Source organism: Petromyzon marinus, chromosome 10, assembly GCF_048934315.1.
Source record: "Petromyzon marinus isolate PM22_M1 ecotype Great Lakes invasive population chromosome 10, UKy_Petmar_22M1.pri1.0, whole genome shotgun sequence".
Taxonomy (NCBI): domain Eukaryota; kingdom Metazoa; phylum Chordata; class Hyperoartia; order Petromyzontiformes; family Petromyzontidae; genus Petromyzon; species Petromyzon marinus.
Genome location: NC_133676.1, coordinates 12,319,000 through 12,337,866, shown reverse-complemented (window position 1 = coordinate 12,337,866; position 18,867 = coordinate 12,319,000). Strand labels below are relative to the sequence as shown.

Below are 18,867 nucleotides of genomic sequence, written 5' to 3'. Positions count from 1 at the left end.
CTTTCCTGGCGCAGGGCTACAAACGCAAGATGTGCACTACCCCAATGCTCGTTTGAGCAAGGAAATCACTTTGGACGTTTTGACTGCGGTAGAGTGGAGCTCTCTGGAGTGGAAGCACTTCAACCAGCAGTGGCGTCAGCAGGCAATTGCAGGGCTGCGCCTGTACCTGCGGTGTACCTACATGCACGGCCCTTGTGTATCGATCCACTGCCGGATTAGCGCCACGCTACGGGGCTAGTCGACAATAATTGTGTCGCTCTGTGGCGTAACGCTGGGAGGAGGGGGCAGCTGAGCGCACGGCGAGCCAAGCGGATATACATGCAGTACCTACGGCTGTCACAACACACTGACACACACACACGCACTCTATGATATCACTACACATACGCAGGCTGCCGCCGCCAAAGTTTCCAATTGACTGCGCGTCCCAAAAGTGTGAAGGGGCGGCGCGCGGTGCTGAATTCGGGGGTGAACCAGACAGCTGCTCCCTCCCATCCTCCACCCCCCTCCACCGACAAGGGCCCACCACCCCACCCCCTGCACACCACCCCCCGTTCCCCCGCACACTCCCCTGTACCCTTCCACCCCACGCATTGCCTGGCTCCCACCCAGCTTGTAAGTTTTGAAGGGGCAGCGCATTGTGCACGGCCGTGACGGATTGCTCGCACGGAGGTGGTGAAAACAGCGCGGGGCGGTGGCATCGTCAGAATCAGAATACGTATTCGTAGTGTACGAATCCGATGAGCTATGAAGCTCTTTTTGGCGGATGTACAGTAGGAGCGGTGGCATTGAAATTGGACAGGCGAAGACGTGGGGCGTCAGTGATGCAGCTGCGCAATGGGAACGAGATCGTCTCGGTTGAGTGGACATCAGTCGAGTCGGACTGTGAGTCTGGTTCCTTTAGTCAGACACTCAGCCAGCCCGGCCAGCCACTCGGCCAGATAGTCAATCGGTCCATCAGTTAATAAATTAGTAATTCAATAATCAATAATCCAGTCATTAAGTTAGCCAGCCGGGCAATCGGAGAGTGAATCATCGATTCAGTCGGGAAATTTCTCAATGAGTCAGGAGCTCAGTCAGTAGATCAGTGAGTCAAGTAGGTGAGCCAGACGGTCTTTCAGTGAATCAGTTCTGGGGAGACAAAGGCGCCCGGGCGTGATTTTGGCCACCCACCCCCTTGTGCGCCGTGCCGCCCTTGATAAGTGCTCGCGAACAACACTTGGTCCAAAAAAGATGTAAGGCTTTTTACGGGGGGGTCTTTGTCTTGTGTTAGAGATAGGGTGTGTGAGTGTGAGTGGGTGTGTGTGAGTGGGACGGTGTGTGAGTGGGTGTGTGAGTGGGTGTGTGAGTGGGTGTGTGAGTGGGTGTGTGAGTGGGTGTGTGAGTGTGTGTGAGTGTGTGTGAGTGTTAGTGGGTGTGTGAGTGTGAGTGGGTGTGTGAGTGTGATTGGGTGTGTGAGTGGGTGTGTGAGTGTGAGTGGGTGTGTGAGTGGGTGTATTAGTGTGTGAGTGGGTGTATGAGTGTGTGAGTGGGTATGTGAGTGGTTGTGTGAGTGGGTGTGTGAGTGTTAGTGGGTGTGTTAGTGTGAGTGGGTGTGTGAGTGTGATTGGGAGTGTAAGTGAGTGTGTGAGTGGGTGTGTGATTGGGTGTGAGTGCGAGTGGGTGTGAGTGCGAGTGTGTGTGTGCGAATGTGTGATTGCTATGCCACCACCTCGTGTGACGTTCCATGCCTAATAGGTGGTTGCGAACGGACTTGTCTCAAGAGGTTATGAAGATTAACGGGGTATATATTTGGATGTCGCATGTGTGTGTATGTCTGGGTCTGAGCGTGGCTACTATGGGCATGGGAGGCGTATTGTTTGACGCGCGATGCAACGGAACACAGCAAACCTGAATTATAATCCGGCCCACCGAGTGACAGACACCCCTGGGCCTCCTCGATTCGTCAACTCAGCCTTCAATGAGTTCTCAGTGCGGTTGGGTGTGAGGACATCCGCACTGGGAAGACAAAGTGGGGGCGGGGGGAGGGGAGTGTTGCTCATACAGCCTCATTAGTCGACGTCTGTGCTTGATCATGGGCTCGTTTACACGTCCAGCACCTGGCACAACAGTCGACACGGCTACGCGAGGAATCTCTTTGTCTCGGTATCGCCGAAGTGGTGGCCCCAACGGCTGAGGCATCTCAAATTATAATCGCACGGCTCGACTGAACTGCTTTGACAAGCGAATCGACGGCTGTTTGCGAGCACCTATTGAGGCCGGTTATGGGGCCGTCCATTAATGACGTCCAGCGATTTTGGACGATTTTTGACCCCCCCCCCTTCGTCACACGGCGTCACAAAAAGTCAGACCCCCCCCCATCAAATATGACGTCACAAAGCTCTGCCCCCCCCCCCCAAAAAAAACAAATTTCCATTTTGAAAATAAAACATGCTTCAAATCGCTTTAAACTATCGGGATTGTAGTGTGTATTTAACGTGGCGCTGATGTGACGTCACATTTCTCAAACCCCCCGCCCCTCGTCACACATCGTCACAAATGTCTGACCCCCCCCCCCCCAAGATACGTGACGTCATTTATGGACGGCCCCTACGGTACATAAAGGCGGCGGTGTAGCGACGGGACGGCTGGGTGGTCAGCTGATGTTCTCGATTATTTTAGTTTAGTCTGAACCGACCTGGGGGCCCGAGGCTAGCTAGGTTATCTCATTGACACGTACATGCGGTGCATGCACGTGAACACCATTGTGTCAGTCTACTGCTGGATGAGGTCGTCTATCCACTGCGCGGCCCGCACAGAGGGTATTTGTGAGGAGCGGTGGGACAGTGGTTAGCGCACTGCGCTGCAAAGCGGGCGACCTGAATTCGATTCCTGCTCACGACCAATATAACAGTGACGATCGTCTGAGCCGGTCCTGGGGCTCTCCTCGGTCGACTCAGCCTCAAATTTGTACCTGTTGCGGTGTGTAAACATCACCACTAGGGATACAAAGGCGGCCGGGCGTGGTGCTGGCACCCACTTCCTCGTGTGCCGTGCCGGCCTTCATAGGCGCTCGCTTACAGCACTTGCCCCGAAAGTCTGTTAAGGTTATACGGGTGACCCGTGCCTGTGTGTGTGTATTTGAACATGACCCCAAACAAAAATAAACATCCTGCTCGCACGGACTCAGAGCGAATAAAACAAAGTGCAATAACGATGCTGAAAGCAACTGTTGTTTGAGTGCGTGCACAACACACACACACAGGCGAAGTCAAACTATGGGAAGAGGCCCAGGACCGGTTCAGATAACCGTCGCTGATGTTGGCCGTGAGCGGGAATCGAACTCGGGTCGCGAGGTTCATAGCCCAGCACGCTAACCGCCACACCACTGATCTCTACAAAGAACTCCCAGCATAGCCTGTAACAGACTGTAGGGGCGAGTGCTGTTAGCGAGCAGCACCTACGAAGGCCGGCACGGCATACGAGGGGGTGGGTGGCCAGCACCACGCACGGCCGCCTTTGCCTCCCCAGTGGCGATGTTTACTACACAGCGCACCAGGTACTCATTTGAGACTGAGTCGACCTAGGGGAGGCCCCAGGATCGGTTGAAATAATCGTCACCGGTGTTGGCCGTGAGCGGGATCGAACTCGGGTCGCCGGGTTCGTAGCGCAGCAGCGTAGTGCTAACCACTATACCACCGCTCCCCGCTCCCTACAACAGACACACACACACGTGCACGATGTAAAATGAAGAGACGCTTCGATACGCAAGTAGCAGCCCTGGTTCACGTCGGGGATGCGCTCCTGGAAGGCGCGACCGACGAATATGGAAACGGGGCGAATGAAAGCGATCAAGTGGGTAGGTGGAGGCGACATGAGTGTGTGGGGGTCGAGGGCGACGCAAGTCTGGTGGTGGTGTTCACAAAGTGACGACGTATTTGCGAAAACGACGTAAACGGTGGTGGTGGTGGTGGGAGACGTAAATCGGGGCATTGCGCGACTGTTCTTTTTTTTAAAGACGGAGTAAAACTGCCAGAGCCTGCTATTATGTTGTATTAGGCAGTGCTCCACCAGCATTGATCGTTGCAGCATAGTGTAGTAGCACAACCATGAATCGCTGCCCAGCATTGCCCTCTGATAACGTAGCCACGCAGCAGCCTCCGTGCAATGCTCGTTAATGCATTTGAAGCACTCGCCAGACTCAACTCATAGGCCGTCTGGCAGTTGGAATCGCATGGCCTTAATAGGCGCTTGCTAACAGCACTTGTCCCGGCAGACTTAGTAGAAGTCCTCACGAGATGGGGGGTTTTTTTCCTCCTCTTCTGCCTTGCGCGTTCAGGTATTTTCCGACCATTTTAATAGCGTCATTAATTTTAAGTAATGTTTCCACCCAGGGAATGAATTGGACTGGCGTTGCCCGCTATGTAGTTTTTTTGGGATCGGATTCAACGCTTTTAATCCAAGGATCGTTTGCAAGCCCTCATCCCATCGAGTGTCGCGCGTATATTCTGGGCTTACACATGCTGGGCAAAAGAGACTACGTTGAATATCTGACACCGTAAAACGACGCAACCAGCGTAGTCAACTTCGCGATTCGTGATATATGTGTGTTGTTGACACTTTTTTTAGAATAATTATTATTTCAACTTGTAACGTGCTGCACCAGCGTATGCTCGCTTTATGAAGAGAGAGAGAGAGGCATACGAGACGCGAGGAGGAAGCACAGACGGGAAGGCAGCAGCCAGGCGGTGAGCCGGCGCCAACAATTGCCAAAGCTCTGCTGTCCTCTATTTATCAGGATGTTTTCAGCCAATTCTTGAGTTTTTATTTTACCAGCGTGAGGTCCACTGAGCTATATAACTCTTTTGCCGAAGCGACCTGGTCACAAGTGACAGCTCAACAAAGTGGCTTATCGTATTGACATTTATAGCAGCCAAATACTCCAAACGCATATTTCTAAATGTGGAGAGAAAAACCGGAGGACCCGGAGAATATTCATGCGACCACGGGGAGAACATGCAAACTCCAAATGAGGCGTCAGGGTTGGGATCGAACCCACGACCTACCAGGCGAGGTCGTTATCATTTTGCCACCACGGCGAGTTAACGCGCAAGTGCCATCTACACTGCCATCTACGCACAGTCTTGGAAACGGGCAATCTGTGTTTGGGTGGCAGGGTTTGATTTGCAAAGAGATCTGGTGCCGATATTGTGTTGAACTTTATTCCAGCAGCCTGCAGGGTTTTGATAGCAGACCACGGCTAACTGAGACAAATCTCCGGGTTTGATCTGTGGAAAAGGTGGAAACCCTGGGTTACGCCGTGTACTGTGACATCACAGCCTGTTTTATTCAATGCTACATTGCAGACTACGTGTTGTTAACTACCTCGCCTGCTGTATATTTAGAGTTTGCATGTTATCTCTTCCCGTGATCACGTGGATTTTTTTCCCGGCTGCCATACATGTCCACGCCATAAGCCACTTCGTTGAGCAATTATTTGTGGTCAGGTCGCTTCTGAAAAAGAGAGCTATAGCTCAGTGGGCCATACCTAGTAAAATAAATATATACCCAATAGTATTGAGAGGGGCCAAAATCCGGCCCTGGCCACGTCCATGCGGAAGGGTCCGTGAGTTGGACAATGTCGTCCCCTGGTGTACGAGTCGGGCATTACCTGGAAAATAAGTATAGGCGTTTACCCTTTCTGGAAATAAAACAGGTGTAACGATGTTCGAACACAAAATATACACTCTTTTCAAGGAATCAAGTCTTCACTAACCACACATAGTATTTGTGAACATAATGTACGCATTTTTTTAAAACTGCTTGACCTACACCAGAGACAAGCCTTCTGCACGGCCTCACCTCACCGCGTGTCAAACCAGAGAACGCCAAAATGCGTGAACCGGGAAGGATGCCCCATGATGTAGCGGGGAATTTACCTGTCTGGATGTAATAGCAGCACCCATAGGGGTGTGCTACGCGCCCGTGAGCGCCGCCGGTCGCGTTCAAGCGATTCAAATTTAAACGACGCCCGCTCAGCACAAGACGCCGCCGCCGCGGTGTTTCGGTTTAATGTTGACGCGGCAAACACGTGGCAGGTGGCCACGCAAAGCCAAACTGTGGGGCCCGTGGAGTTGTCATCCCAATGCGGTCTGCGCGCTCCTTCAACGGGAGGATGACCAGCACAGCGACACCCACCATCTCGCACTCTCTCTCACTCTCATGAAGCCCTCTCGTCGTGGCTCGCGACAGACCCTCGATGTCAACATTTAGCTCCTGAACGTATCGCTGCCGTACACTGAGAGCATAACGCCAATCTATCCGGCGTCTGCAACTCTGTGATACGATTTATTCGCCTGTGATACTGCGTTGGCAGTGGCGCAACAACAATGCTCTAAAAGGGGCAATTATATACATGCTGTTACCAATTATATACAGCATGTATATAATTGGTAACATTTTCGGCAATTGGCCTTCTTCATAGCAGATAAACAATGGGCCATTACCCACAATATCGCCTATTAGAGGGGTTTTTCTCTTCCCTTCTAAGGCCGCAGTGTCTTTGACGTGTGTGTTGAGATATTCACCTCGGTTGACACCGTCGTCAAAGTGGCGACAACGCGATTCTGCAGTGCCACACTAGAGCACATGTTGACGTGACATCCAATCCTGTGTCCATCGTTGCGTGTCCTTCTCTGACTCGATATCTGCTTAAATTTGGGGAAACAACTTCTGTACATAGCAATACACAAATTAGCCCGCGTGTCAACTTTAAATTAAGACATTTTTATTTTACCAGGTAATGCCCACTGAGCTCCGTAGCTCTTCGTCAGAAACTAACCTGGCCACAAATGACAGCTCGACCAAGTGGCTCATCGCGTGGCAATTTAGAGCAGCCGAAGACTCTAAACGCGTGACGTTGATGCTAAATGTGGAGGGACAAACACAGAGGACCCGGAGAAAAATCCTCGCGACCATGGGGAGAAGATGCAAACTCCAAATACACTGGCGTCAGTGCGCATTCTTTAGTTCCCGCGGGGTATAATAACGTGATCTAAAAACCGCACGTCCAAACATCCCTGCTCTCAACTAGGGCCGCGGCTGATGACAAACGTCGCGAGGTTTATGTTTTGTAAATTTTACATTACAGCAGACGGGGTTAGCGATTCAATAATTAAACGCGTGCGGTAAGCTTTCTTTACTAATTAAGAAATTCCGCTAAACTTCCGGACGTATGATCATAACGGAACAACAGAGTTCCCACGCGGCCTGCGGGTTTTAGGAATGAGAGAGTTTAATCGTCCAACCCACAGACGTAACCATCGTGCGTCGTGCTCTGTTCACTGCTGGCGATGATATAGTGAGCCGTGCAACATATTCCGCTGTGAATTAAGACATCACGAGCCTTACTTTGACCACGACCAAGACATCATCACGAGCAGTGCTCTGAATACTGCCATTTAAATTAACACACCGAGCTCTATCTACTGCTGAATAGAGTCTTTCATTGGACCCCCCGCTGTGGCACAATGAACCATTATCTTAGTTGGGAGCGCACAGCAGCTTATTAAAAACATCATTAACCTCATGATGTTTTTATGAAGATCGGATTGATGCTTCCTCTAAACATATCGGTCATACATTACATTTGACAGAAACTTACGGTATTGTGCTGTATCCTCAAACTATTCATTTCTGGAAATATTAACGATGTCTTTCATCAAGGTGACTCCTTTACTTGCTAATTTGCCTACTTCTCTTCTTATTTCCACTCTGTGTGTCACGGTGGCTAGATATTAACTACCTCGCCTGGTATACAGGAGATCGTGGGTTCGATCTCGACCCTGACGCCTGCTGTATATTTGGAGTTTGCGTGTCTTTCTCTCCACGTGGTCGCGTGAATTTTTCTCCAGGTCCTCTGGTTTTCTCCTCCACATTTAGAATCAACATCAGTATAGAGAGTATTTGGTTGCTATAAACTTCCACATGATACGCCACTTCATTGGGCTATCATTTGTGGCCAGGTTATTTCTGAAAAAAGCTAGAAGCTAAGTAGGCTTTACCTGGTAAAATAAAAAATAGTTTAGTAGTTTATCCTCCCTCTCCTTCAGCGTATGCTTTCTTTATGGCAGCACTACTCAAATATATTCGCAAACACTTCCATTTTATCCTGCCTCTTTACGTATTCCTCGCCTCTTTTGAACTCTGCTATGTGTTCCCAACATCACTGGCTTTCCCAGAATTCGCCCATTATTCTGTCGGCCTATAAATAATGGAGAAAAGTGACCATTTATCTTTCCGAAAACATTGCAGCACGTTTCATTCTATACCTTCTCTTCTCTTAGCAGGAATATAATAGAACATCTAGCCAATTTTTTTGTTAATCGTCCATCGAATCCCCGACCGAATTATTCAAATGACTCCCCGGAGTTAATTCGTTTATAAAAGAGCTTGTGGCATGGCGTGGAGAAAAATGCGTCGGGGTCTTTGACCGAAACTCGTGGACTTCACGGCAGAACGCTCAACAAATCTGCATCCCGACCTCCTCTGCCGTTCTGAGACACGGTCGACTTTAAACGTCCAGGATTGTACCTCAGCGTACTAGGACTGCAGTGTCTCTTCAGGGTTGGACCGGCCTGCAAGAGGTGGCGGCAGTTGCAATGTATGTTCAAAAGGAATGTATTCTGCCGTCACCATCTCTACACCGAGATTGCCTTGAAGCAATTGTGCTAAACGTTGGTCTACCAATGGAAAACCGATCCTTGACCCTGATGTGCTACTATTGGCTGCCTAATGGTTCTGGTAGAAGCCTGTGTTTTGAAGTAAATCATCGCTAAATTTTGACTTAAAACTTTCGTGACTGCAGGAATTCATATTCTTTGGTAATTTCAGTAAAGTCACGTAGATAGAAAAAATAATAAAATAAAACATTATTTTTTTCTATCTACATTACTTTACTAAAATAACCTCCTGAAGACGATCACTTGTGTTGTGATCGAAACGTCGTGGTTTTAATATTTTTATTTAATATTTTTTTCTATCTACGTGACTTTACTGAAATAACCAAAGACTAAATCATCGCTACTCACCCTAAAGGTGGATTCATTATTACTGGGGACTTCAATTGGGACTGGATTAATTCTCCACCAGAAGCTCTCCGATTTTCTAATAACGTTAACGTTGAAAGTTTAACTGCACAATCTATCGGAATTATGTAAAGATTCCTACCCGATCCACAACTTGAGGTATTTTTCTCAGTAAATTAATTTAGTTTATTGTTTCATATTAGGTTATCTTTCTTATCATCATCACTATCAGCCATAATCAAGCCACTGCTAAATCAAGGCATCCCCAAGGATTACGTGGTATTCAGGGGTCTTCGGGTTAATAATTGTTGGCCATTATTATGCTAAGTGGAGAGACACAACTGGAAATCAGCAGAATGTGTATTGCTTAACACATAGCGGACTGCACTGTTGTGTGGGAGATTGTGAGTGTGAGTGAGTGGGGAGCGGTAGTGTAGCGGCGAGCGCTACGCTGCGCTACGAACCTGGCGACCCGAGTTTGACTCCCGCTCACGGCCAACAGCAGTGACGATTATGTGAACCGGTCCTGGGCCTCCCCCAGGTCGACTCAGCCTCAAATGAATATCTGATGCGATGTGTAAACATCGCCACCAAAGAGACAAAGGCGGCCGGGCGTGGTGCTGGCCACCCACCCCCTCGTGTGCCGTTCCGGCCTTCATAGGTGCTCGCTAACAGCACTTGCCCCTACAGTCTATTCAGGCTATACGGGGGATCTTTGTATTTGTGAGTGGAGTGGGTGAGTGTGTGTTTTTGCACAGTAGGGGGCACAGGTGGTGCTATCTGCCAGTCGTCTCAGTCAATCAACTCATGGCACCTGGGTTTTTCCCGTGACCTATTGACACTTCCCATGGCCTCGGAGTGTACCTGGCCTGGCATGAGCGCCGTGGTGACGTCACCGCCACTTAGTGACAAATGGCGGCCGTTGTTGTTGTTGAGCATGTGCAGATGAGCATGTAGATTAGTGTGTGTGGGTGAGCGTGGGGGTCAGTGTATTGGTTAGCTTGGGGGATGAGTGTGTGTGTGCGTGGGTGAGCTTATTGGCGAGTGTGGTTGAGTGTGGGTGAGCGTAGCGGGTGAGGAGTGTGAGAGTGAAGTAGGTCATGCCACTGGCCCCTTGGTAGGGAGCAATAGAAGAATGACGACCTCAGCCCCAGGACCGTGCCCCTGGGTGCCTCTCCCAGGGCCTCGTGTATCCTGCAGGGTTTCACGCACAAACACAAAGGTGCCCCCCGTAGAGCCTTTTGGCAGACTTTCGGGATGAGCGCTGCTCACGAAACACCCATTAAGACCGGCGTGGCGCACAAAGGGGTGATACACAACCACACCAGTTGCTCGTTTAAGGTCTGAGTCGGCCTAGTGGAGGTCCAGGGCCGATTCAGATGTCACCACTCACTGCTGATGTTCGCCATAACTGGGAATTGAACTCGGGTAGCAAGGTTCAATGGGCTGTGCACACTCCACTTTGCTACCGCAGCCTCCAGAAAACCCCCCTAAAATCGCGGATATATATGCAACAACTACTACAACCCTCATTCGCAACTAAGTGACGGTAACGTCACCATGGCGCTTGTGCCAGGCCAGGTGCACTTTAAGGCCACGTGAAGTGTCGAATGCCCGCTGGCAGGAAATCACGGGACAGACCCAGGTGCCATGGGTTGACTGACTGAGATGGTGTATAATGCACACACAGACGCAAGCACAACGGACAGTACCAGAGGTGACCAGACGACTTACGGGTCAGGGAACTGACCCCAGGTTTCAGCCACCAGTGATTAACCCAGGTTGTCATGTATACCAAACGTATGGTCTCAATCCTCCAGTGACCAGTGGCTTACCTAGAGACCTGCAGACTCAAACAGCTACCTACAGACTCGCATAGACTGAGTTGTGATTAAACCGGGTTCTCAAATGTCGTGATTTGATCGTCTGAGCCCAATCACTAATGCCTGCTAAAAAAAAACAGAGGGTGAAATTTAGATTTCTCACTAAATTTTCGAAAGAAACACATCTCTAAAGGGAAAAAGTAAACACGTATTGCCATGTAATAAATATGTATTCTTGTCGGAGGGCATGTGGGAAGGTGAGCAACCTACTACGTGGATTAAAAAATGTCGCTGGAAGGGATCTCGGAAGTAGTTCTGTAATATCTGCTTCCGTGGCCCTTTCTCTGACATGGGGGGGTGATGAACTGCTTGGTTGAAATTTCTGATCGGAAACTCCATCGCGTGACATCGATAGCATGATCGGAATAAACTCACGAACAAAACCACAATCAGAGTATTTCGTCGTGGGCCTTGTGGGAAGGAAACTGGAGAACCCGGAGAAAACCCGAGGAGATGGATTCATATTCTTAGTTTTTTTCGGTAAAGTCACGTTGAAGAGAAACAACAAAATAACAAAATATATATAAAACAAAAAAAAATTCTCACGACGTTTCGACCATAACTCAAACGGTCATCATCAGGTGTGTCGGTTTGCATAATTTTTTTTTTTTTTTTAAATGGCACATTTATTTATTTATAAAAAACGTTGGCGTCACGCGCAGCGATTGGCAGTTTACCCAGGACTAGTCCATCTATTTTTTTTTTAAAAGAGGAGGGGGGAGATGAAATTTTTTATAATGTATGCTGTCTGAAAGCCACTGTAAGCGTGAACAATCAATCAAGAACTGAAATGATTTATCAAATCTTTCCAATGATTGCTAAGATAGAATCCATCTTCTCGGTTGAAATTGTCTCTGTGCTTGTATATGTGGATAGCCTCATGAACGAATCTCTCATGGAAGCCAGATGGCTTACAAAGAACCTCCGTCTTGGAAAAGTCAATGGCATGTGAGCCTACTGAATTAGAACAATGATCTGCTACGGCCGAGGTGTTGGTCCTACCGTGTTTAAGGTCTGCTTTATGTTCACGAATGCGGTCCGAGACATGGCGTTTGGTTTCTCCAATGTAACTACTACCACAGAGGCAACTTAGTTTGTAGACACCAGGGTATTGTATGTCCGGAATCAGATCTTTTACAGACGGAACCAGATCACGGATTTTATGTAATGTGTTGAAACGGACCTGGATCTTGTGTTTATTCAAGATTTTGGAGATCTTTTTTGTGATCCCAGCAATGTAGGGTAAAGTGATGGTTTTGAAAGGCTCCTCAAATGGGTTCTTCTTCATGGTTTGAGTGATAGCTTTGCGGATTGTATAGTCAGAGTAACCATTAGCCCTAAGAGCTTGGTGTACGTGCTTGAGTTCACTGCTTATGTGTTCCTGGTCGGATATGCATTGGGCTCTATGATACAGAGTCTTGATGAGAGAATTCTTCTGTGATGGATGGTGGTGGGAATCCGGTTTCAGATAAGCATCCGTATGGGTAGCTTTCCTGTAGACAGAGTGGCTCATTGAACCATCATGTCTCTTTTTAATTAGGACATCCAAAAAAGGTATCTTGCCATCTATTTCGACTTCCATGGTAAATCTGATGGCTGGGTGTATGGAATTGATGTGGTCAAAGAATTGGTCTAGAGCAGGCCGGCCATGTGGCCAGATGACAAAAGTGTCATCCACGTACCTCTTCCATAAGGTTGGGCGCAGAGTGGCAGTCTGGATGGCGTCAGTCTCAATTTTCTCCATGAAAATGTTAGCTATAACTGGAGAAAGGGGGGAGCCCATTGGGGTGCCCTCAGTTTGTTTGTAGAAAGTTCCATTCCTGATGATGACCGTTTGAGTTATGGTCAAAACGTCGTGAGAATTTTTTATTGTTTTATATATATTTTGTTATTTTGTTGTTTCTCTTCAACGTGACTTTACCGAAAAAACTAAGAATATGAATTACTGCAGTCACGAAAGCTTTAAATCAAAAGAGATGGATTCAGTCATCCGTTTGCCGAACTGCCAAATTGTATGTATGTTGAACTTCTGTTGCACCGTACATAGCCAACCGTGCCAATCGGTGGTGCGGGGGGGGGGGAGAACAACAAACTAAACGCAAAAAGCAGTTATAGAGAAATGAGTTTTCAATCTAGAACATTCTGGCCACCTTGCAGACCACAGCGTTTGGGAGGACGTGATCTGTCAACCCTTGTTTCCAAAGCGCTGGGGTCAGACGCCTGTGCTACCAATCCCCGCGGAACTCCCCGTGTCTGCTCACCTCTGCAGCTATCATCTCGTCGAAGGCTCTCGTGCGCTCGGGGTCGCGCTTCTTCATCTCCTGGTAGCTGGAGAAGGAGCTGAAAAGTCCCACGATATCAGGCACTCGCATGTAATTCACTCCCTCGATGCTGGTGTCCCTGTGTGAACAGATGTCGTGGGTAGCATTACGCATTATCATCGTCGTCGTCGGCGTTATAAACGATCAATCCATTCATCAAGTCCTGATCTGGGATCGCGCTGTCACCATCCGAGAATCTCATCCAGATCCGGAAGAATGCTGATGACTCAGAGTGGAACAACGTGGACGTCCAGGATAAACACCTCCTCATTGGAGACCTAAACATCGCAACCTTCTGGCTTTGACTTTCCCTAAAGACACCAGTGGTGTAACCAGCGACCACATCAGAACATCAACAGGCCGATGCACACACCTCCTTCATGAATGGAAAGTTAAAGACAAGCCACAGTAGTGCAAGTGTAGCCATGTAGCTATGTACCGTAGAGAGATCCACTGAAGCCTGCGCTCATTCAATGGGGAATAGCACAACTACACCAACTCTCTGCTGGAGCCTTCTCGTGGCTAGCAGACCTCGACATATTTCCACACGCAAGAAGATAATTATTAACGAATTAATTACCTGTGCAAAGTTTAAAGCTCACAAGACCCACGGCAGCGCACAATACAAGCACGATAATAGAACAGTGCCTGCGATGTTGACAGTCGGATGCAAAGGCTTGAGAGTTGTCCTTGACAAGAAGAAGACGAATCAAAGCAAGACCCCGGTCGACACTGAGCGCGTGTAAGAGGGCGCCAGGCTGGACGACTTCGCGTGCTCGCGCCGTACCGCACACAACAATCAAAGCCACCGGGCCAGCGGTGACTTTGCCATCGAGCGTGCAGGCGGTGCAACTTTCACCGCAGCACCACGGGCCAGAGCCCCCCCCCCTTACCACGGGCGCAGCGGGATACGCAGAGAGAGTGGAATGGGTGGGGGGGGGGGCACAGGGCAGCCCCACAATTGTATTCCTTGCAGCCGGGTCTCAAGCCAGCCGGCGCGTGTTTGACGACGGGAGCGCCGGCCGGACAGCCGGCTCACTTCTCACTGTCGACGAAGGGGATGGCGTCGAAGATGTCACTGAAGTCTCGTCTGATGTGAGTCAAGCAGTGGCTCTCGTACGGCTTCAGCTCATCTGTCAGCTGCCCGAGAGGCACAGGCGCACGCAGGGTTGTCGCAATCGGTGTGCAACACTGGACATCTGTGAAAAAACACTGGACTTCATAGATCATCGGATTCGTGCGGTATAAAATAAAGATTCTGATTATGTACAGAAAGGATTGCTGCCACCGTCGAGACATAAGACGACGAGTGAAGAGGCTCCATTTCTGCAACTGGGGGTAGACGGAATGTCTATTCGTCGTATCGGCACGGCCACGAAAAGTGAGAGCACAGGGCCTCGTCTGACACCCTGCAATGATCTATCCTCCCACTACAGCTAGAACGCGGTGTGCGAGTTCGTGGTTTCTGCCTCCGTCTGCCTACGAACTAGGGTTGTAGGACGTGAGGCGGAATAGTGGAACTGTGCGAAGGAGCTGCAGCCCATAATTAATATTTAAAACAAGTTTTTAAAAAACACGCTTTTATGAAATGTACCGTACTCGTAATGGAAGAACTCCACGACTCCAGGAGGGTGGCCCCGAAGCTTGCCACAACGTAAGGGGACCGTGGGCAATTACAGCCAACGTCAGTTGACCGTGGACAATTATAGCCAAGCCGAAACATAACATATAAAAAAAATGTTACAAAAATATATATTTTTTATGATAGAATATAGTATCGTCATCAGTATGACATAAGTACATCAAGTTTGCAGTCGATACCACATTGGGAAGTGGGTTATAATTGAATTACAAGATTTGAGGAGACAACAACGACGACAACAGAGAGTGAGTGAAATGAAAGCGTGTAAAAAGAGCGCGACAACGCGTTAGCTTGCTTGTTGCAGAAAGGTTCACGGTTCGATTTCCAGCAGCCGCCCCGGTTATTACTGCGGTTGCATGAACTGTGTATATGTGAATATACGTCGTCTGCTTCGCAGCGGATGTTAAAGATAACGTGACGTGAAATAAAAATGAGAAGGCCATTGTGTGCCGGCGTCGTGGTCCAAATGTTTCCAATTTAGAAATAACGACGACACAAAATTCACAAATGGGGTGCCACCGTGGCGAGATGTTAACTACCTCGCTTGCTATGCAGGAGGTTGTGGTTTCAATCCCGACCCTGACGCCTGCTGTATAGATTTGAAGCTTTCGTGACTGCAAGGATCCATACTCTTTGGTTCTATTCGGTAAAGTCACGTAGGTAAAAAAATAAAACAAAAATCACGACGTTTCGGCCACAACACAAGTGGCCTTCATCAGGTGAAGGGACCAGACTTCACCTGATGAAGGCCACTTGTGTTGTGGCCGAAACGTCGTGAATTTTGTTGTTTTATTTTTTACCTACGTGACTTTACCGAATAGAACCAAAGAGTATGCCTGCTGTATATTTGGAGTTTGCATTTCTCTCCCCGTGGTCGCGTAGATTTTTATCCGGGTTCTCCGGTTTTGCCCTCGACATTTAGAGACATCCGTTTAGAGTATTTGGCTGCTATACATTTCCATATGCTAAGCCACTTCGTTGAGCTATCATTTGTGACCAGGTCGCTTCTGAAAAAACAGCTATACAGCCCAGTGGGCCTTACCTGGCAATATATAATATAGTTTAAGTTTAGTTTTAGACTCAATTAGAATCATACGTGGCAATCATCGTGCCCTACTGCGAACCCCTCCTGAGCAAAAGAAGAGGCAGTCACGAGACTGAATGATGGCTAAACAAATCCTGCACATTTGAAAGCCCTCCCCCGCGGTGTTTGGTTGAGCACGACCCCACGGTCGCGCCTCTCCGTACACGCGGGACAGCCGCTCGCTCGTGTCCCCGAACTCCAGCGCGCTGTGTGCTCGGACGGGCACAGCAGCGCCAGGCACCCGCCAGGCTCCAGCGCGCTCACGCGGAGCCAGTGAACGGCCGTGCAGGCGCTCAGCTGAGACACGGAACCATCAGGCACCGGAAGCTCCTCCGCCCTGCCCGCTCCAACCCCACCATCCCCCGCCACCCAAGACACGCACGCACGCATCCACGCACGCACAAAGACCAAAATACAAATATAATCCGGATAGCCTTAACAAACTGTTGGGGCAAGTGCTGTTAGCGAGTAGCTAACAGAAAATTAGTTTTCATTCTAGATTTAAAAGTGCATAGCTCCGGTGGCTTTCTAATTACGGAAGGAAGATCGTTCCAGACGGCCACATGAGTCCATCCGCGATGCGGTGACTGTCTTTGTACGATGGTTATCCAAAAACTACTGCTGCGAGGATGACCGGAAAATACACAAGAAGAGGAGATGCGGAGATACAATGGGGGGGGAGCGTGTGCTGCTGCTGCTGCTGTGTAGAGTCATCGTATCGAGTGGTGGACGCACAGGAAGGAGATGTTGTCCGCGTGTCCCAGGCGCTGGGCCTCCGCGAGCTGCGCTCTGCTCACGTCCAGGCCCAGCACGCGCGTGCAGTGGGGGCCCAGCGCCCGCGTCGCTGGCCGCTACCACAGCCCACGTTCACCGACAGCTCGGGCCGGCGGCCACTCTAGCCACCCCCCCCCCCCCCGACACGAGACGCAAAAGGACAAAGTGCAAGCAAGCTCAGGCACATTGGGACTCTCTGGGTGCCACCAGGAAGGTGTGACGAAGAATACGCCGTTAAATTTCGATTTAAAGCTTTCGTGACTGCAGGGATTCATCTTCTTGGTTCTTTCGGTAAAGTCACGTAGAATGGAAATAAAATAACAAAAAATAAACATAATAAAATAAAATTCTCACGACGTTTCGGCCACAACACAAGTAGCCTTCTTCAGGTGAAGGAACATAACTTTCGGGACGACAGCGCTTCAATGAACGCTGCTACCATTAACCACGGTTAATGGTATGGTTTACAACATGGAGTATAACAGCGCCTCGCAGCTGTCTCTCTCCCCCTCCTCTGTTCCGACCATGGATGAACTCGTCCGTCTGAACGGGACCCGTAGCTATCCGTGGTGCTAAAGTTGAGGGCGCTTTGTTTCTTCTCACACAGCTTAAAGGTCGTGATCTCAGCGTGGCTTTCTCACTCCAGCGCTGACCTCCAGACAGTCTCGTCCCCTTCACCTGATGAAGGCCGCTTGTGTTGTGGCCGAAACGTCGTGAGAATATTATTGTGTTATTTTATCAATTTATAATTTTATTCTCATTCTACGTGACTTTACCGAAAGAACCAAAGAAGATTCGCAGCGTCTTTTAAGCTGGGTGGGAGAAGTAAAGCGCCTTGACAAAGGAGTGTATATATCAAACAGGATAATTTAGATTTTGATTTAAAGCTTTCGTGACTGCAGTAATTCATATTCTTAGCTCTTTCGGTAAAGTCACGTTGAAGGGAAACAATAAAATAATAATAATATATATAAAACAATAAAAATTCTCATGACGTTTCGACCATAACACAAACGGTCGTCATCAGGTGTGTCGGTTTGCATTAATTAATCATTAAAATTAATTAATCATTAAAACTAATCATTAATTAATGCAAACCGACACACCTGATGACGACCGTTTGTGTTATGGTCGAAACGTCGTGAGAATTTTTATTGTTTTATATATATTATTATTATTATTTTATTGTTTCCCTTCAACATGACTTTACCGAAAGAGCTAAGAATAGGATAATTTAGCATTGACATAGCTGTGTTAAAGTGTTGGATCAGCAGGGTGTTAAAGTCAGAAATTAGCATGTAACTAGGATATTAGCATGATGTTAATGTGAGGGATTAGCATGTGACTGGTCACGGAAATAGCTATGTTAAAGTCAAAGTTTACATATCAACAGAGGCATTTAGTATGTGGACGCTATAGGACTGCAACTACCCAACTATCATACAATAAACCGATGTGAAAAATCTAAGTATAAACTACATCAATATAATAAATGTACTCAATATATTCTTCAATAAGTTGAGCTATTAACATAAAGTAACTGGGTATACACTACACTATATAATGAATACCATATAGTAAACTAATTTAAAAAACTAAAATATAAACTACATCAATGTTATCAATAAACTCTATATACTCTCCAATCAGCTGAGCTACTAACAATAAGTCGTTATACATTACAATGCCATATGGCGAAAAAATGGGTGGCGGTTTTTTTCTTTTCAACGTTAGCACCACGGAAAGCGACGAGCTTTGTTCAGACGGACGAGTCCATCTATGCTCGGAACGGAGGAGGGGGAAGAAACAGCCACGATGCGCTGCTCTGTCCTGTGTTGCGTTACAACTATGTTATAAACTAGACTACATTGCAATGTTATACCTTCCAATCTAAACTACATTGTATAATATCGTATTCACAGCCCAATGTAAGCTCTAACATTATGCATTATATTGATATGTCTCCAACTAAACTTTTTTCTACATTACACGACTATACACCGTAATATACACTGCCATAGACAAACCCACCCTTGAATTATACAATGCGTTACTATACACTACCCTATACTTTAGACTGTAAAATATTAGACTTGTA

At 48.1% G+C, this 18,867-nt stretch overlaps 1 long non-coding RNA gene across 1 annotated transcript; it reads right to left on the bottom strand.

The window, feature by feature from the left end:
- Positions 1 to 4,801: 4,801 nt before the first annotated feature.
- Positions 4,802 to 14,116, bottom strand: LOC142924235 (uncharacterized). Its single transcript, XR_012941427.1, has 3 exons — positions 13,850 to 14,116; positions 13,210 to 13,348; positions 4,802 to 10,259 (listed from the first exon to the last, which is right to left on the bottom strand). It is a non-coding gene; the product is annotated as an uncharacterized LOC142924235 (long non-coding RNA).
- Positions 14,117 to 18,867: the final 4,751 nt, after the last annotated feature.